The 20,374-nt window shown below is 37.6% G+C and overlaps 2 long non-coding RNA genes across 2 annotated transcripts in view; one reads left to right on the plus strand and one right to left on the minus strand.

Annotated features, from left to right (window-relative positions):
* The window catches only part of LOC140601526 (uncharacterized), a 37,324-nt gene extending 36,190 nt beyond the window's left edge, over positions 1–1,134 (plus strand). The window contains exon 5 of the long non-coding RNA XR_012004541.1: positions 79–1,134. This is a non-coding gene — a long non-coding RNA (uncharacterized lncRNA). The remainder of the gene's footprint in view (positions 1–78) is intronic.
* LOC140601523 (uncharacterized) overlaps positions 1–20,374 on the minus strand; it is a 602,967-nt gene that overhangs the window by 54,131 nt on the left and 528,462 nt on the right. The window lies entirely within an intron of this gene.

A 20,374-nucleotide genomic window follows, 5' to 3' on the forward strand; every position in this document is an offset into this window, starting at 1 on the left:
ATTGGGAGCAATAATTTCTAACATAGTGACAATTGCAAACACTTAGAGGTTTTATTTTTCTATTTTTTTCACTTACAGGTTTTAAAGCAATGTCAGTACTTTATATTCAAGAACAAGGTAATGGCCAATGAAATCTGGCTTGCTATGTATTATGGGATGCAATTATTCACGTAAATCTTTTATCAAACACTGAAGAACAGAAAATCAATGAATAATTCTTTCAAAGAAGTATAAGTGCAATGAGACAACTGAGGAATATCAGCTTTAAACACTTAGAGAACTATAATTTTTAAAAATTATTAGTCAATGAAGCATTAATTTAAAAATAGTGCAATTATTTAATTAATCAACATTTCAGGCTATAATATGTACACACATTCTCTAGCAAATTCAAGTGTTTTGGAAGAATGTAGGACATATATTATAAATCAATTAGTTTTAAAATGTTTCTGTATTCCATTTACCTTATTAACCAGTCCTCATATAAGAATAGAACCCTAACAAAGCAATTTTATGATATAGTCTTTATAGAGAATATTATGTCCAATGGCCATCCAATCTGCAGACATTATACAAACACATTTCATAGAGTAGTTGTGATATCTGGTCCCACTAGTTTTGAATAAAAACAATATCACTCAATATTGACACCTTAAAGACCATATTCTAATGTTCACTATACAATTTAACAATAAACTCAGCGACTTCCCTACACTCCCATTATGCCCTCCTTCCTGAGTATATAATCCTGGCTAAGATTATTCTTATCAGTGCAAGAGGAAGCCTAGAATGCCACTTAATGAAAGAAATTCTCAGGAAACTAGGATTAGAAGGGATATTACTTTATCTAAAAACCTGTTTCAAAATAAAATACACTTTTAGCCCACATACTTAATTGTGAAAGACTGGATATATTTCTTTTGAAGCTAAGAACAAAAGAAGGATATTCATTCTCAATGTATCAATTCAATATTGTGCTGGAATTACAAGCCAGTGTAATAAGGGAAGAAAAACAAAGGGAATACAGATTGGAAAGCATGAAATGGCACTGTTCATATCCATAGTCCTGACTGTCTCTGTAACAAATCCCAAGGAATCTTGAAAAATATGCTAGAATAAGTGAGTTGACCATGTTTGCAGGATATATCAGTATGTATTTGCACCAAAAATAAGGGAATACATGTGATTATAACAAAACATGCAACATCTATTTGCTAAAAATACTAATAAAAAAATGGGAACCTAAATAAAGGGAAAGATATACCATGTTCTCTGAATTGGAAGACACACATAGTTAACATGTTAATTCTGCCCAAATTGATCTATAGATTTATTTTTTTTTTAATTTTTTTTTTTATTTTTTTATTTTTTATTTATGATAGTTACAGAGAGACAGAGAGAGGCAGAGACACAGGCAGAGGGAGAAGCAGACTCCATGCACCGGGAGCCCGATGTGGGATTCGATCCCGGGTCTCCAGGATCGCGCCCTGGGCCAAAGGCGGGCGCCAAACCGCTGCGCCACCCAGGGATCCCGATCTATAGATTTAATATAATTCTAAACAAAATCCTTAGAGTGTTTTTTGTACATTTTTTCAATTTGATTCTGAGGTTTTTATGTAAAATCAATGAAAGTAAAATATTAAAATGATTTTGCAAACAATAAAATTGGAAGATTAATACCACCTGGTTTTATTATAAAGCTTTAATAGTCAACACAATGGCACTGGAGAAGAGAGGCCCATAAATCAATGGAACAGAATAAAGAGTCCAGACCCACACAAATATGATTGATTGCTCTTTGGCAAGATTCAAAGGTAATTCAATACAAGGAGGGTGTTGTTTTTTTCCCCTCCAACAAAGAATAATTGGTCATATATATGACAAATCAATCAACAATCAATCTCAACCCAAACTTCACATTTCAAAGAAAAATTAATTCAAAATAGATCTCAGGTAGATATATAAAGATAAAACTATAGAATGAAGTCATAGGATAAAATCTGTATGATCTAAACTTTGGTAAAAGCTCTTACATTTGACATAAAACAACATGTTCTATAAAGAAAAAGTTGATAAATTAGACTTCAAAATGAAAACAAACAAATGGGGCACCTGGCTGGCTCAGTTGGGAGAGTATGTAACTCTCAATCTCATGGTCAAAAGTTCAAGCCCCACATTGGGCATGGTACCTACTTAAATTAAAAAAAAAAAAAGTTTGCTATATGCAGTTTCATAGAGAATGAAAATGCAAGCTACAGAGGAGAGAAAAAGTTTGGGCAAGTCACATCATCACAAAAGGCTTCTATATAGTGTATATGAAAAATTCTCATAACTCAACAGTAAATAAGCAGCCCAATTAAAAATGAACAAAAAATTGAATTTACACACAATAAATGAACACATTAAAAGATGCTCAGCATCATCAGCCATTAGAAACATGCAAATTGGGGTGCCTGGGTGGCTCAGCGGTTGAGCAGTCTGCCTTCAGTTCAGGAAGTGATCCTGTAGTCCTGGGATCGAGTCCCATGTCAGGCTCCCTGCATGGAGCCTGCTTCTTCCTCTGTCTCTGTCTCTGCCTCTCTCTCTCTCTCTGTGTGTCTCTCATGAATGAATAAATAAAATCTTAAAAAAAAAAAAAGAAAAGAAACATGCAAATTAAAACTATAATAAGATTCTCCTATATACTTATTTAGAAAGGGACAGGAAGAAAAACAAAAATAAAACAACTGTTGACAGTTCCCAGGGCTGACACCAACACAGGACAACTGGAACACTCACATAAAAATGCAGACTGGTGCATTTCTTATAAAGATACATAGTTGATCGATCCTTGAACAACAGGAGTTTGAACTGTGTAGGTCCACTTATAATGTGGATTTTTTACAGTATAGTACTGTAAATGTATTTTCTATTCCCTATGGTTTTCTTAATAACATTTTCTCTAGCTTTATTGTAAGAATCTGGTATATAATACATATACAAAATATGTGCTAGTCAACTATGTTTTTGGTAGGCTTCAGGTCAACAAGGGACAAGTAGTAACTATGTTGTGGAGGAGTCAAAAGTTATATGCAGATTTCCCACTATGTGGAATGTGTCAGTGCTCCTAATTCTCATATTATTCAAGGGCCAACTGTATATCTTAACAGATAACTTTTATAATAAATGTGTACATTATATGTAATTTAAAGTCATATATATAAATTATATAATACATTATATGCTATTATATATTATATAATAATATATTTATAAATATGTAAAAATATATAATTATTTTAATTTATAAATACCTAAATTTTGTACAAAGTTAAAGACATGACATTGGGCGGCCTGGGTGGCTTAGCGGTTTAGCACCGCCTTCTGCCCAGGGCATGATCCTGGAGTCCCAGGATCGAGTCCCAGAATTGAGTCCCACATCAGGCTCCCTGCATGAAGCCTGCTTCTCCCTCTGCCTGTGTTTCTGCCCCCCCCCCTCTCTCTCTCTGTTTCTCATGAATGAATAAATAAAATCTTAAAAAAAAAGACATGACATGACCCAGCAATTTTACTGCTAAATATCTTCCCTAGAAAATGGAAACTTAAATTTACACAAACCCTCCCATACAAATGTTTACTATACCTACTCCCAGTAGTCCCAAATAAGATATAACACAAACGACATTTAATGGCTGAGTGAATAAACAAAATACACTATATTCATACAATGGAATAATGTCCAGCAATAAAAAGAAAGGAAATATGGACACACACAATAACATGGATACATCTCAAAAGCATTAAGCTGAATGAAAGAGGCCAGTCTCAAAAGATTATATATAGGGATCCCTGGGTGGCGCAGCAGTTTGGCGCCTGCCTTTGGCCCAGGGCGCGATCCTGGAGACCCGGGATCGAATCCCACATCAGGCTCCCGGTGCATGGAGCCTGCTTCTCCCTCTGCCTGTGTCTCTGCCTCTCTCTCTCTCTCTCTGTGACTATCATAAATAAATAAAAAAAAAATTTAAAAAAAAGATTATATATAAACTGGTTTCATTCATTCAACTTTCTGGAGAAACAAAACTATATGGATAGAAAACAGCATAGATTAAGAGTGGGGGAAGAATTTGACCACAAAGGGCAAATTGAAGGAGTTTTGGAGACCACAGAGCTGTTCAGCATCCTAATTGTGGTAACCAGTTAACAAAGTCTCTGTAGGTCTTAAACTCACAGTACTGTGTACTAATAAAAGTAATAAGAATATTAATGATAATAATAAACAACTTGTAAAAAAAGGAAAAGAAAAGAAATACTATAATACATGCTTGCTTCTTAAAGACACAAGAAATTATTTCTTTGTTTCAGTCTCTTAGGTTCACCAAATGGTTTTTAAGACCATTAGAAAAATAAGTTTTCAAGCTAAGAAAAGAAGAAAAATGCCCTTTAGGTGCTTCATGGCAGACGCCTAGCATTCTGGTGGCCCAGGAACAAAGAAGTTTTGGCCCAAAAGTAGTGTTGCCCTAGAGTGAAACAGCCTTTGCTCTGGCCATCATGCCTTAATGCCATCTAAGTTCTCTAAACACAACTTTGAGAATATTATCTTTACTGAATGCAGACCTGAGATTCAGTGCTGGAATCCTAGCATCCCAAGGTCCAGGTCATTGTCGGCATCCCCTAGTTGAGTCATCCCTGCAGCCATTAACACCCCTGACACTACTATATTATAGTTACTGTTCCCAACAAAGTGTTTCCCAGCATCTGAGTGACTCAGTTGGTTAAGCCTCTGCCTTTGGCTTGGGTCGTGCTCCCAGGAGTAGTGGGACCCAGTCCTGCCTTCAGGTCCCTGTTCCACAGGGAGTCTGCTTCTCCCTCTCCCTCTGCCCCTCCTCCCTGCTCCTGCTTTCACTCACTTACTCACTGTCTCTAAAATAAATTTTAAAGTCTTAAAAACAAAAAAAAAACAAAGTATTTCCTCGAAGTCAAATATAGAATCTCCCATCCTCAGAAAAAGTTTACTCAGGTAGGTACACATTAAATTAGCCATATTCTCAGTGTCTGAACTCCTGGTTTCAGTTAGACAAGACAATTCTACCATGAAGGCTAGGAGGGACAGAAACTAATCTTAAAGACATTTAAGAATTGAAACAAATGTTCCTTTCCTCTGCCAGTCTTGGTGCAGAGAACAAGCTCTATGATAAATTCTCTTTCAGGTTTCCCTTATCTCTTGGACACCTGGCCATGGCCAAAATTATATGTACGTGTGTAAACAGGGAAAAAGGCTTTGCCCAAACACTCCTGACAGTATCCAAAAATAATAGATATATCAATTGGGGAATGGCTACATACCATATGACTAAAACTCTGAATGCAAGTCTTGGATCTGTCAATCCACATTGTTACACCAGTAGCATGAATTTATTAGTTGGGAAGAACATTAGACATCATTTAACTATCAAACAGAATATTCCAGAAAGAGGATCATCTATGTTCTGTTTAAATACTTGTGTTCCTACATTACAAGGCTAATTCACTCCGAGTTAGCTTTGTTAGAAAGCATTCAACATGATTTGTTTTTCAGAATTAAACCCAGAGTTTTTATTTATCTGTGTAAATTACTGTTGGTTTTGCCACATTCTTCTGGCTTATTGACATTATATGGGACCTTAGTTCCATTATATATATTAGCCAATCATTCAAATTTGTCCCATATCATGAGAATAAGTCTTTTTATTCAATTCAGTTATAACAATTTTTGGGACAGCAGTCTAGCCTTGGATATTCTCTTTCCAAATGTATTTTCCCATTTCTTTCTTCCTATGATAAAGTTTCCATTGAAACTCACTTAGAGGATTCCTTTTTGTTTAATCATTATTTAGTTATCCACTGTCTTTTAACTCCAAAGAAATACTATTAGTAAATTAGTAGTAGATAATTTCCTTTCCCTAGAACAGTAGATGCAAGTTGAAATTTACATAGAAACATACTGTCCATTCAGGAGTGACAAATACAATGCTTATTTTTTCAAAGGCTAGAATATTTTCAGATGCTAAGACATTTTTCCTGCATCATGACCATTGAGAGTGTCAGAATGCATATCATTGCTCCTTTAAATGGAGAAAAACTATAGAGCCTATAGAGCATGTGATTAGAAGAATGATTAATTTAAGTAAATGATAGTGTTTAGAATATTGTATTACTAACCATGTCTTCTTTTTTTTTTTTTTTAATTTAAGGGCTTTCATTTATTCCCTTTGGAAATTTCTTTGAAATTTCTTCCAAATGAAGCCAATTAAAGTGGCTTTTAAATGACTCTCAGGAATACAGTGTAAATATACTGGCTGTAGGGTCAGAGAGTCTAGATTCAGGTCTTAATTCTACCATCTACCTGAGGTGTAAACTTGGGCTTAGTTTGTCCTCTGCAAAATGGGAATAACAATACACTAAACTTTACAAAGTTCCAGTGAAGATTACATTAGTTACATGTAATGTGCTTACTGAGAGCTCCCCAGAAGAGCAAAGCTGTTTATAAGCCAAAGCTGTTTATAAGGCAAAGCTGAGTTTATGGCTTAACTGGGAGAACAAACCCCTACACTGTCTGATTAACATGCTGGAGTTCAATTTATTGAAATTCTTGTCTATGTAAAGCAGGTTTTTCAATGCACATCTTAATGAGGATTAGGTAAAGACCCTGGTAATTTGGGATTGGTGGAAATAGCAAGGAGAGTATTTTGAGGTAAAAGAGTCAAGGAGTCTTAGGTAGTATACCACTGTTGCTTTCTACTGAGGAAGTAATGGGTCTTGGGAATTCCTGTAATGAGCAATGCAGTTATTTGCAAATTTTATCTTCCTGGGCAAGAGTGTTTTGTAATAGGAAAATTATGCTAATGAAGATTATGGAACAGTAAAATCATGCTAAGATTGTTACAGTTTTTAGTGTCCAAGTGATGTGGAGGTATCTTAAAAGAGTACCTGGTACATAATAAACACATTTGTTGTTTTTATGTTTGTTGATATCTACTAATATTAAAATAGATTGTCAAATTTTCTATAAGCCCTTTCAAACTACTAACATGGTACATACCCTCCCCCCCACTCTAGGTTCTGATAGGTATTTGTTTCTAGATAAGCTTCCATTCTTTTGTGTTCACTTGTTGTCCACAAGAATTTTCCCTCACCCAGTTTTACTTGTGGTAAACAACTGTCACTCTGTACCAAAGATGCCACAAAGTGATGAGATACACATTCTACTGAGGGAGAAAGACACACATAGCCATGAAAATTTATAATATAATAAATTAAGTGTCTTAAAAGAGGTATGATTAAAGGATATAAAAATCACAAAGGACAATGAGGCCTACTGTGCATGAGGGAGAGCACTTCACAAAATGAATAGCTACAAGAGGAGACCACGTCTTGAGTGAACTAAAAATTTATAGGTGACAGTTTCACTAAGTTTGGTTTCTCAGAGAGCACTCAAGGTATTCTTAGGAATTTTTGCACCAGCTCTATCTTGGAATACCTTGTACCCCAGCTTTTATTTTAACTGCTACAATGCACTTCTTAGAGAGATACCTTTTTCTTAAAACAGTTATACTACATACTGGCAAGAGCACTTTAGTTGTCGTGTTCAAAATCTAACTTAAAGACACGTGATGAGAATCTCCCAGACCTTTCTTATCTTGTCCTTTATGTCTTATTGGAGAGAATAGTCTTGGTTTATGCCTACAGTCCAGGGTATCTATGCATAGTGTCTCATTTCTCTCTTTAAATGATCCAGATTTATCAATTGATTATAAGCCACCCTATTTTGCTACTATTCCAGTGAAAAATGGACTGGGAACTAGAAAGCAAGTGCCACTTATCTTGGACACATGACATAATCTATCTGAAATCATAATGATAATTAAATATAAGAGAAGTGAAAATATTGAGTACATAAAATGATCGACAAATTTTTGGCTAATCTAATAATGTTATCTACCATTAACATCATAAGGTTTGGAGGTAGGAAATATTTTAAGATAAATGAAAATGTGCTTTCAGAAATGTTGTCTTCCTGATACAAATAGTTAACATTGATTGAGTTACCAATGCTTACGCTTGTGTGTCAGGATCCATTTGTCTTTCTATCCAATGGGAAATAAAGAACTTTAAGAACCAGAGCATCCTGGGATGCCTGGGTGGCTCAGCAGCGAAGGCTCTGCCTTCATCTCAGGGCGTGAACCCAGAGTCCCAGGACTGAGTCCCCCATCAGGCTCCTCACAGGGAGCCTGCATTTCCCTCTGCCTTTGTCTCTTCCTATCTCTGTGTCTCTCATGAATTAAAAATAATAATAATAATAAAGAAAGAAAGAAAGAACCAGACCATCCTGGTCCAGAATTAATTCACTGTGTAATTGGGGATAAATCTTAACTTAGAGGTACAATGTCCTTATCTCAAATAATATGAGCTAAGGGTTCTCCTCTGAGTGGTGGAACTCTTCTTCCTGAGTGAGAAGAGTGGGGTCACATATTTAGTTTTAATTATTGAGAAACAGAGCCAATCTCATTTATTTTTTTAAAATGTTTTATTTATTCATGATAGACATAGAGAGAGAGAGAGGCAGAGACACAGGCAGAGGGGGAGAAGCAGGCTCCATGCAGAGAGCCCGACGCAGGATTTGATCCCGGGACTCCAGGATCGTGCCTTGGGCCAAAGGCAGGCGCTAAACCTCTGAGCCACCCAGGGATCCCGCCAATCTCATTTAAAACTAACATCTGTATGTGCAGAATAATGTTATTACATCAAGGTGCTACATTTTTATATTGAATGTTTTGTGAGTTGTGTGGGGAGTTTTACACACAGCCAGAACACAGTTGTATCCATGTATTAGCCTGCTTTGACCTGTTCCAGTTCTTGGGAGCTAGAAGAAACACAACTTCATGCTGGCTCACTGAGATCTAACAACCCAACTTTTGTCAACACTGGGATGGTCTAGTTTCCAAGCTTTAAATACCTAAAATATAGATGGAGAGGTCATATAAATGAAAAATATATATATAATTCAACAGGTCATTAAAATCTGTAATCATTTCCTAGGACTTAAAGCAATAGAAATATATCCTCTCATTAGCTCTAAAGCTCAGAAATCTACAATCAAGTTGTTATGGTGTCATCAAAGCCAAATACTCCTGAAGTCTGTAGATAAGAATACTTCCCATTCTTTGCAGCTTCTGGTGGCCTCAGGTATCACCTGGTTTGTAAAATTATTTCTGAGCTTCAGGCTCAGAAATGGTAGCTCATAGTTATATCATCATTTTGCCTAAATTTGAGTAATTTATATAAAGAGTGGTGCCTATGAAAATTCAATGTGTTTTAATGATAAGTGAGAAAAAGTTTATTTTTCTATTATGCTCTTGGATTAAAAAAAAAACAAGTAATAATTAGTAATAAAACATCTAGAATCTAACAAGTTAAAGAGAAGCCAGGCAATGTGCAAGATGAAATTTTAATGTTGACATCAAATGACTCATGATGAATAGTATAAACAGTAAATGAGTAATTGCATGGTATACTAAATATATTGTTGTGAAACTCTATTACATTTTCTGAACAGTTTCATTTATAACAATGAACTTATTATATTTTATGATCTAATGATGAGAACTAAATGAACTATATTCTGCAGCTTTCTTGTTTCAATATATATCTTTGATCTTCCAATAATGTTTTCTTCTACAAGTAGGAAAGAATCTGAATATGTACTAGACTCTAACGGGATTAGTAAGCTTGTTCTTTTTGTAAATGAGCATTGGCAAGTTTTTTGGAAATAATTTTAATGTAATATTATTTTCCATTCATTTTCTCCAGACTTTTGTATGACAAGGTTTTTCTTTCTTAAAACTGTACAATGATATGCTACTGGTGTTATGAAAATTTTAAGTCCTTTATTAATGAGAAAAATAAATATTGCCTACTGAAAAATTTATTAGTTTTAATTATTGAGAAACAGAGCCAATCTCATTTAAAACTAAGATCTGAATATGCAGATCAATGCTATTACATTAAGGTAAGCTACATTTTTATATTCAATGAAGGAAAGGTTAATAGATTATACTTTTATTACACTGGGGTGCCTATCCCATCTTCCTCTAATCCATGAGCCTAACCCCCAGATGCATGGCCTTCAAAAATATTAGCCTGGTTCAGTGAGTAAAAGATGTAAACAAATAGTCACTGTGCAAAATGTTAAGTTCTATAGTTAAGGTCTGAGTAGAAGGCATGAATATCTGGCCCAGTGAATGCCATTGGGTCCTACATGCCTACCTCCCTCAACCCTTTCCATCAGCTGTTGAAGAATGAACTATACACAGCTCTCAGCAAAATCCCTCTCTAGGACTTTCCCAGGGTTTGCCTCATGTCATACCACTTCTGGGACAATCCACATACCGTGACATACTACCATTGAGGTATAAAGGTTCAGCCCCCTTGCCTTCATTCAGGACAACTCTGAAGAGTCATGCCAGCCTGGAATTCCCCATAACATTGCCAGAGGCCTTTGTTATGTCTGTAGTACAGTTCAGCTTCCCTTTCTGGACAATCCTGCTTCCTTCCCACCTTCCTACTCCCAAAGATAAATGCTTCTAAGAATAAACTCCCAACAAACTTCCTACATGCAAATCTCTTAGAGTCTGCTCTCTAGGGAAATGGATCTGATAATATTTAGTCCAGGCAGCTCAGAAAAAACCCATTAGATATAATTTGAGCATTATCCTTCAGTATCAATATGAATTTGTCTAATGGAGAAGATAAAAGTAGTACAGTCCCTGTAAAAGGAAAAAATGCAAGAAAAAATAGAGATATAAAAGAATATACCTTATTCAGATAAGTTGTGCTGTCTGAAGAAAATTAAAGAGGCAGTGTAGGGCATAGTAGAAGGAAGTAAGACTCAGACTCTAAAGAGTCTTGGTTGTCCCTCTGAGGAGTTTGTATTTTTCTCTGTAAGGAGTAGGAAATCATTTGTGAATTGTATATACAGGATTACATAATGAGACTTCTTTCCAAAAGAAAACCCAAAGTAGTATAGAAGGTAGATTAAAGGAGAATCAAAAGACAAAAGCAGTAGGGAAACAAAAAGGAAATTAGCCCTAATTTTAGAAGCAAAAGTTTTTGCAGGTTAAACTGAAGAGACAGGAAAGGGGAGGGGATATGGGCAATGCAGTGAATATAGAAACTACTTTATCAGGTGACAGGATGTCAGAAATAAAGATGAAGGAGGGATAGAGGTTTTTTCTTGGGTCCATGAAACTGGCTGTAGTTGTAAATGGTTGACAACACAATAGATGCAAAGGTCTCAACATGAGATTGTGGCATTAGGGGAGAAAGGAGACTAAGAAGAGCCCTTCTTTAGTGGTTGACACTCTGCGTTGTGCAAAAAGAAATGGTATTTCCCCCCAAACAGTAATTTAGAAGCTGTTAGCTTATCAAGGGTAGTATTAAGTTTTGTAACAAGGAGAAAAAGGCTTATTTCCCAACAAGAACTTCATGCAGGAATCAATGTGGCATGATCGAAGATGAGGTCAAAAGTCAGTTGGACCACATACCAGAGGGAAACAACATATAGCATCCAAGTGAAGCAGCAACAGACACCGTAGAAAATGCTTTCTAGCAGGACCATGGAGAAGTTATAACTTGCTTATTTTCTCTGACAGCAGGGATCCTAGAAGCAGTTATCTGCTACAATACTTTTCTTTTGTGGGACACTGAAGCAGACTGCATGCTGTAATTGTGTAGGCATATGCCTTGACAATGGAGCCAACAAGCCTGTCAGACTTGACTAGATGGTGAGGGTGTTAACCCTGGATTGCTTCCTGCCTATAATAATAAATGATGCTGGTGCTCCGTGAAGCTCAGTTTAACCATTTCATATCAACAAGAATCATACATATTCATGCAAAATACTGAACATTTTAATTAATTGTCCAAATGCACAATATTTTTTCATTCAATTGAATTGCACAGATATAATTACTTAAAGGATAAGTTTGCTTTTTTTGAGAGTCCATGATTCACCTCTATCAGATCATAGAGAGTACTTATTAAAAATGCAAAATCCAAGAGTTAAGATGGTGGGGGAGTAGGGAGACCCTAAGTTTGTCTCATCCCTCAAACACAACTAGATAGTTACCAAATCATTCTGAACACCTGAGAAATCAATCAAAGATCTGAGAAAACAAAGGTTGCAAGTCTACAAGTAGAAAAATAGCCATTGTTTGGAAGGTAGGCATTGTGAAAACTTGAATCTGGTGTGTTATAGCTGAGAATACAGTAGAGGGAAGGGAGACTTCTTAAGGAGGCTACTGCAAAGTATTTTAAGCAGTGGAGTGCAGAACTAGAACTTTTAGAAGTCTACTGCAGTGAGGGACGTGCCTGGCTTAAAGATGCTCAGATGGTGAAGCTCAGCAGAATCCTAGGTGTGACAGCATAGTCTGAGGATCCCTGGGGTTGTAAGGATAATGGGTGGAAACAGTGCAGCAGAGTGCCAAGCATAGGAGCAAGGAAGCTGGCTGAGAACAGTGAGTCAAGGTGCCTGCTCTCTGCTGCCATAAACTGTTAACTGTTAGACATCCATGTGACTGCTTTCCTGGGATGGGCCCAGAAAAGGGCAGAAGCATGGAAGAGCCTTCCCAGGAAGAACAGTATGGGTCTGCGCCCCTGGAGTCCCTAAAATTTGGAGTTTTGAAACTCAGTTGGGTACTGAGATAAAAACACAGAGTCATGGATGGGTGAACACAGAGTTCTAACAGAAACTAGGGAGACAAGAGTGATTGATTGATTGCTTTTCTATGGAGGCTCTTGGAAGAGCAGAAAACACAAATTTTCAACTCTGGAGCTAGAGAGCAGGGTGCAGCTCTATTCATCCTGCCAATCAGTGCTGAAAGCCTTCAGGAAACAAAACAACACCACCTGGAGGAATCCTGAGTGACTTACACTGAGACCTTCCTCCCTGTGCACTGGAAGTGCATTTCTACTGGGGCACGTTCACCTGAGAATCAGAGCAAAGGCCCCTCCCCAAGGAGACCAGGACAAACAACACACTTGTACCAAGTTTACCAACCCTATAAGGTTGCAAAGCTTCAGCTCTTAGGGAAAACTGTATATAGCAGTCTTTGTATTTTTATTCTTTACTCTTTTAGTATTATTTTTTTCAGTTATTTTCTCAATTCTTTTTTATTCTTAAAAAATATATATATATTCATATATATAATATATGCATATATTTTTCTTTCTTATTTTGGGATTTAGTTTCTTTTAACAAGCAGACCAAACACACCCAGGATCTAGGTTTTCATTGTTGTTGTTGCTGCTGTTTTTTTTTTTTTTTTTTTTTTTCTTTTCTGGACAAAATGATGAGACAGAGAAATTCCCCACAAAAGAAAGAACAGGAGGTAGTACTCACAGCCAGTGATATAATCAATATGGATATAAGTCAGATCTCTTATTAGAATTTAAAACAATGACTACAAAGATACTAGCTAGACTGTAAAAAAAAAACATAGAAGACACTAGAGAATTCCTTACTACAGAGATGAAAGAACTAAAATCTAGTCAGGCTAAAATTTAAAATGCTATTACCGTGATGTAGTCCCAAGTGGGGACCATGAAAACAAGGATGAATGAAGTAGAATGAATCAGTGATACAGAAGATAAAATTATGGAAAAAAAGGAAGATGAAAAGAAAGAGAAAGAAAACTATTAAATCATAAAGGTAGACCTAGGGAACTTAGCAATTCCATAAAGTGAAATAATACTGTATTTTAGGAGTCCCAGAAGTGGAAGAGGGAGAAAGGGGGAAGAAGGTCTATTTGAACAAATCATAGCTGAAAACTTCCCTAATTTGGGGAAGAAAACAGGCATTCAAGTCCAAACAGAGAATCCTCTCAATATCAACAAAAATAGGTCAACAACTCGATTTATTATAGTAAAACTTGTAAATTACAAAAATAAAGAGAAAATCGTGAAAGCAGCTTGGGACAAGAGGTTCTTAACCTATAAGGGTAGACACATAAGGCTGGCAACAGACCCGTCCACAGAGACCTGGCAGGCCAGAAAGGACTGGCATGATATTCAATGTGCTACATGAGAAAAATATGCAGCCAAGAATACTTTATCCAGCAAGGCTGTCATTCATAATCAAAGGAGAGATAAAGAGTTCCAAAATGAACAAATACTAAAGAAATTTATAGACACTAAGTGAGCCCTATAGGAAATATTAGAGGTGACCCTTTGAGCACAGATAGAGACCCAAAGTAACAAACACCAGAAAGGAACAGAGACAGTCTACAGGAACAATAACTTTTAGGTAATACAATGGCACTCAATTCATTTCTTTCAATAATTACTCAATTCATGGACTGAATACTCCAATCAAAAGACATAGGGTATCAGAATGGATAAAAAGATAAGACCCATAAGTATGCTGCTTACAAGAAACTCATTTTAGATCCAGACACCTCCAGATTGAAAGTGAGGAAGTGTAGAACCATTTATCATGCTAATGGACATCAAAAGAAAGCTAAAATAGCCATCCTTATATCAGAACAACTAGATTTAAAACCAAGGACTGTAATAAGAGATGAAGAAGGATACTATATCATAATAAAGGCATCTACCCAACAAGAAGATATATAACACGTGAAAATATTTATCTCCCTAACTTGGGAGCACCCAAATATAGTATAAATATAAACATAAATGTAAATCAATAACAAAATTAAAGAAACTAATTTGTAGTAATACAAAAATAGTAGAGGACTTTAACACCCCACTCACAGCAATGGACAGATTATCTAAGCAGAAGGTCAACAAGGAAACAATATACCTATTCTTTTGAAACTGTTCCAAGAAATAGAAATGGAAGGAAAACTTCCAAACTCATTTTATGAGGCCCACATTACCTTGATCCCAAAACCAGACAAAACCCAACTGAAAAGAATTACAGACCAAAATCCCTGGTGAAGATGGATGCCAAATTTCTCACCAAGATACTAGCTAATAGAATCCAATAGTACATTAAAAAGATTACTCACCACAACCAAGCAGGATTTATTCCTAGGATGTACGGGTGGTTCAGTATCTGCAAATCAATCAATGTGTTATACCACATTAATAAAAGAAAGGATAGGGATCCCTGGGTGGCGCATCAGTTTAGTGCCTGCCTTTGGCCCAGGGCGCGATCCTGGAGACCCGGGATCGAATCCCACGTCGGGCTTCCGGTGCATGGAGCCTGCTTCTCCCTCTGCCTTTGTTCTGCCTCTCTCTCTCTCTCTGTGTGTGACTATCATAAATAAAAAATAAAAATAAAAATAAATTTTTTAAATAAAAAAAATAAAAGAAAGGATAAGAACCATATGATCCTCTGAATAGTTGCAGAAAAAGCATGTGATAATGGGGATCCCTGGGTGGCGCAGCGGTTAAGCACCTGCCTTTGGCCCAGGGCGCGATCCTGGAGACCCGGGATCGAATCCCACGTCAGGCTTCCGGTGCATGGAGCCTGCTTCTCCCTCTGCCTATGTCTCTGCCTCTCTCTGTCTCTGTGTCTCTCATGAATAAATAAATAAAATTAAAAATAAATAAATAAAATAAAATGAAGAAGAATTTTAAAAAAAAAAAAGCATGTGACAAAATACAGCATCATTTCTGATAAAAACCCTCCAACATGTAGGGATGGAGGGAACATACCTTAAGAACATAAACATTATATATGAAAAACCCACAGTGAATATCATCCTTAATGGGGAAAAATTAAGAGCTTTCCGCCCCAAGGTCAGGAACACAACAGGGATGTCCACTCTCACCACTGTTGTTCAACATACTACTGAAAGTCCTAATCTCAGCAATCAGACAACAAAAATAAATAAAAGACATCCAAACTGGCAACAACAACAACAACAACAAAATCAAGCTTTCACTCTTCATGGATGACATGATATTCTATGTTGAAAACCCAAAAGATTCCACAAAAGAATTGCTAGAACTGATAAAGGGATTCAGCAAAGTCACAGGATACAAAATCAATGCACAGAAGTCTATTGCATTTCTATAGTTTCACAAAAAAGCAGCAGAAAGAGAAATCAAGGAATCAATCCCATTTAAAATTGCACCAAAACCCATAAAATACCAAGGAATAAACCTAACCCAGTAGGCAAAAGATCTGTACTCTGAAAACTATAGAACATTTATGAAAAAAATGGAAAAATCTTCCATTCTCATGGATTGAAAGAAAAAATACTGTTAAAATGTCTATACTAACTAAAGCAATCTACACATTTAATGAAATACCTATCAAAATACCATCAGAATATTTCACAGAGCTGGAACAAACAATCCTAAAATTTGTATAGAACCAGAAAAGACCCGAATAGCCAAAGGAATGTTGAAAAAGAAAAGCAAAGTTGGAGGAGACATTGCAATTCTAGACTTAAAGCTGCATTATAAAGCTGTGATCAGCAGGACAATATGGTAATGGCACAAAAACAGACACATAGATCAATGGAATGGAACAAAGAACCCAGAAATGGACCTTCATTCTATGTTCAACTAATCTTCAACAAAGCAGGAAAGAATATCTAATGGAAAAAAGACAGTCTTTTTAACATATGGTGTTGTGTGAATTGGACAGCCATATGCAGAAGAATGAAACTGGACTATTTTCTTAAACCATACACAAAAATAAACTCAAAATGGATGAAAAACCTACTCTGAACAAGAATCCATTAAAATCCTAGAGGAGAACACTGGTAGCAACCACTTCAACCTTGGCCACAGTAATTTCTTGCTAGATGCATCTCCAAAGGAAGGGAGTTGCTAGATGCATCTCCAAAGGAAAGGCAGGAATGAACTAATGGGGCTTCATCAGGATAAAAAGCTTTTGTACAGCAAATGAAACAATGAAAAAAACTAAACAGCAACCTATAGAATGGGAAAAAGTATTTGGAAATGACGTATCTATACTAAAGAGCTAGTATCCAAAATCTATAAAGAACTTATCAAATTAAACACCCCAAAAGACAAATACCCAGTCAAGAAATGGGCAGAGGAGAGGAAGGGCAAGATGGCGGAAGAGTAGGGTCCCCAAATCACCTGTCCCCACCAAATTACCTAGATAACCTTCAAATCATCCTGAAAATCTACGAATTTGGCCTGAGATTTAAATAGACAACAGCTGGAATGCTATAGTGAGAAGAGTTTGCGCTTCTATCAGGTAGGAAGACGGGGGAAAAAGAAATAAAGAAACAAAAGGCCTCCAAGGGGGAGGGGCCCCGCGAGGAGCCGGGCTGAGGCCGGGGCGAGTGTCCCCAGGACAGGAGAGCCCCGTCCCGGAGGAGCAGGAGCTGCACCGACCTCCCCGGGCAGAAAGGGGCTCGCAGGGAGGTGGAGCAGGACCCAGGAGGGCGGGGAGGCCATCGGGCTCCCTGGGACACTAACAGAGCCACTGCGCCCCAGGAGAGTGCACCAAACTCCCTAAAAGGCTGCAGTGTGCACGGCAGGACCCGGGAGCAGCTCGGAGGGGCTCGGGCGGCGGCTCCGCGGAGGGGGCTGCGGGGCAGGAGCGCGAATCCAACAGTGCAGGCCCCGGAGCACAGGGCGCCGAGACACAGCCCAGGATCCGGCCTCCCCCCGGGACAGGCAGAGGCCGGGAGGGCCCAGGACCCAGGACACCCCGAGCTGAGCAGATCAGCGTCCCGCCCTGGAGCCTCCAGGCCCTGCAGACAGAGAGCTCGGTAGTTACTGCGGGAGCTGACTCCAGGGCTCCAGAGCTGGCCGCTGCCACTGCGGTTGTTCCTCCAGGGGCCTCACGGGGTAAACACCCCCCACTGAGCCCTGCACCAGGCAGGGGGCAGAGCAGCTCCCCCAAGTGCTAACACCTGAAAATCAGCACAACGGGCCCCTCCCCCAGAAGACCAGCTAGAAGGACAAGTTCCAGGGGAAGTCAAGGGACTGAAAGTATACAGAAACAGAAGATACTCCACTGTGTTTTTTTTCCTTTGATTTTTGTTTGCTTCCCCCACACTTTTTTTCCTTTCTTTTTCTTTCTCTTTCTCTTTTTTCTTCTCTTTTCTCTTTTTTTCTTCCACTTTTCTTTTTTCTTTTTCTCTTTTCTTTCCTACTTTTTCTCTCCTTGTTCTCCTTTTCCCAATACAACTTGTTTTTGGCCACTCTGCACTGAGCAAAATGACTAGAAGGAAAACCTCACCTCAAAAGAAAGAATCAGAAACAGTCTTCTCTCCCACAGAGTTACAAAATCTGGATTACAATTCAATGTCAGAAAGCCAATTCAGAAGCACTATCATACAGCTACTGGTGGCCCTAGAAAAAAGCATAAAGGACTCAAGAGACTTCATGACTGCAGAATTTAGATCCAATCAGGCAGAAATTAAAAATCAATTGAATGAGATGCAATCCAAACTAGAAGTCCTAATGACAAGGGTTAATGAGGTGGAAGAACAAGTGAGTGACATAGAAGACAAGTTGATGGCAAAGAGGGAAACTAGAAAAAAAACAGACAATTAAAAGACCATGAAGATAGATTAAGGGAAATAAATGACAGCCTGAGGAAGAAAAACCTACATTTAATTGGGGTTCCCGAGGGCGCCGAAAGGGCCAGAGGGCCAGAATATGTATTTGAACAAATCATAGCTGAAAACTTTCCTAATCTGGGAAGGGAAACAGGCATTCAGATCCAGGATATAGAGAGATCCCCCCCCTAAAATCAATAAAAACCGTTCAACACCTCGACATTTAATAGTGAAGCTTGCAAATTCAAAAGATAAAGAGAAGATCCTTAAAGCAGCAAGAGACAAGAAATCCCTGACTTTTATGGGGAGGGGTGTTAGGGTAACAGCAGACCTCTCCACAGAGACCTGGCAGGCCAGAAAGGGCTGGCAGGATATATTCAGGGTCCTAAATGAGAAGAACATGCAACCAAGAATACTTTATCCAGCAAGGCTCTCATTCAAAATGGAAGGAGAGATAAAGAGCTTCCAAGACAGGCAGGAACTGAAAGAATATGTGACCTCCAAACCAGCTCTGCAAGAAATTTTAAGGGGGGCTCTTAAAATTCCCCTTTAAGAAGAAGTTCAGTGGAACAGTCCACAAAAACAAGGACTGAATAGATATCATGATGACACTAAACTCATATCTGTCAATAGTAACTCTGAAAGTGAACGGGCTTAATGACCCCATCAAAAGGCACAGGGTTTCAGACTGGATAAAAAAACAAGACCCATCTATTTGCTGTCTACAAGAGACTCATTTTAGACAGAAGGACACCTACAGCCTGAAAATAAAAGGTTGGAGAAACATTTACCATTCAAATGGTCCTCAAAAGAAAGCAGGGGTAGCCATCCTTATATCAGATAAACTAAAATTTACCCCGAAGACTGTAGTGAGAGATGAAGAGGGACACTATATCATACTCAAAGGATCTATCCAACAAGAGGACTTAACAATCCTCAATATATATGCCTCGAATGTGGGAGCTGCCAAATATTTAAATCAATTAATAACCAAAGTGAAGAAATACTTAGATAATAATACACTTATACTTGCTGACTTGAACGTGGCACTTTCTACAATCGACAGGTCTTCTAAGCACAACATCTCCAAAGAAACAAGAGCTTTAAATGATACACTGGACCAGATGGATTTCACAGATATTTACAGAACTTTACATCCAAATGCAACTGAATACACATTCTTCTCAAGTGCACATGGAACTTTCTCCAGAATAGACCACATACTGGGTCACAAATCGGGTCTGAACCGATACCAAAAGATTGGGATCGTCCCCTGCATATTCTCAGACCATAATGCCTTGAAATTAGAACTAAATCACAAGAAGAAGTTTGGAAGGACCTCAAACACGTGGAGGTTAAGGACCATCTTGCTAAAAGATGAAAGGGTCAACCAGGATATAAAGGAAGAATTAAAAAGATTCATGGAAACTAATGAGAATGAAGAAACAACCGTTCAAAATCTTTGGGATGCAGCAAAAGCAGTCCTAAGGCGGAAATACATCGCAATACAAGCATCCATTCAAAAACTGGAAAGAACTCAAATACAAAAGCTAACCTTACACATAAAGGAGCTAGAGAAAACACAGCAGATAAATCCTACACCCAGCAGAAGAAGAGAGTTAATTAAGATTCAAGCAGAACTCAACAAAATCGAGACCAGAAGAACTGTGGAACAGATCAACAAAACCAGGAGTTGGTTCTTTGAAAGAATTAATAAGATAGATAAACCATTAGCCAGCCTTATTAAAAAGAAGAGAGAGAAGACTCAAATTAATAAAATCATGAATGAGAATGGAGATATCACTACCAACAACAAGGAAATACAAACGATTTTAAAAACA

Source organism: Canis lupus, chromosome 12 (assembly GCF_048164855.1).
Source record: "Canis lupus baileyi chromosome 12, mCanLup2.hap1, whole genome shotgun sequence".
Lineage (NCBI taxonomy): Eukaryota > Metazoa > Chordata > Mammalia > Carnivora > Canidae > Canis > Canis lupus.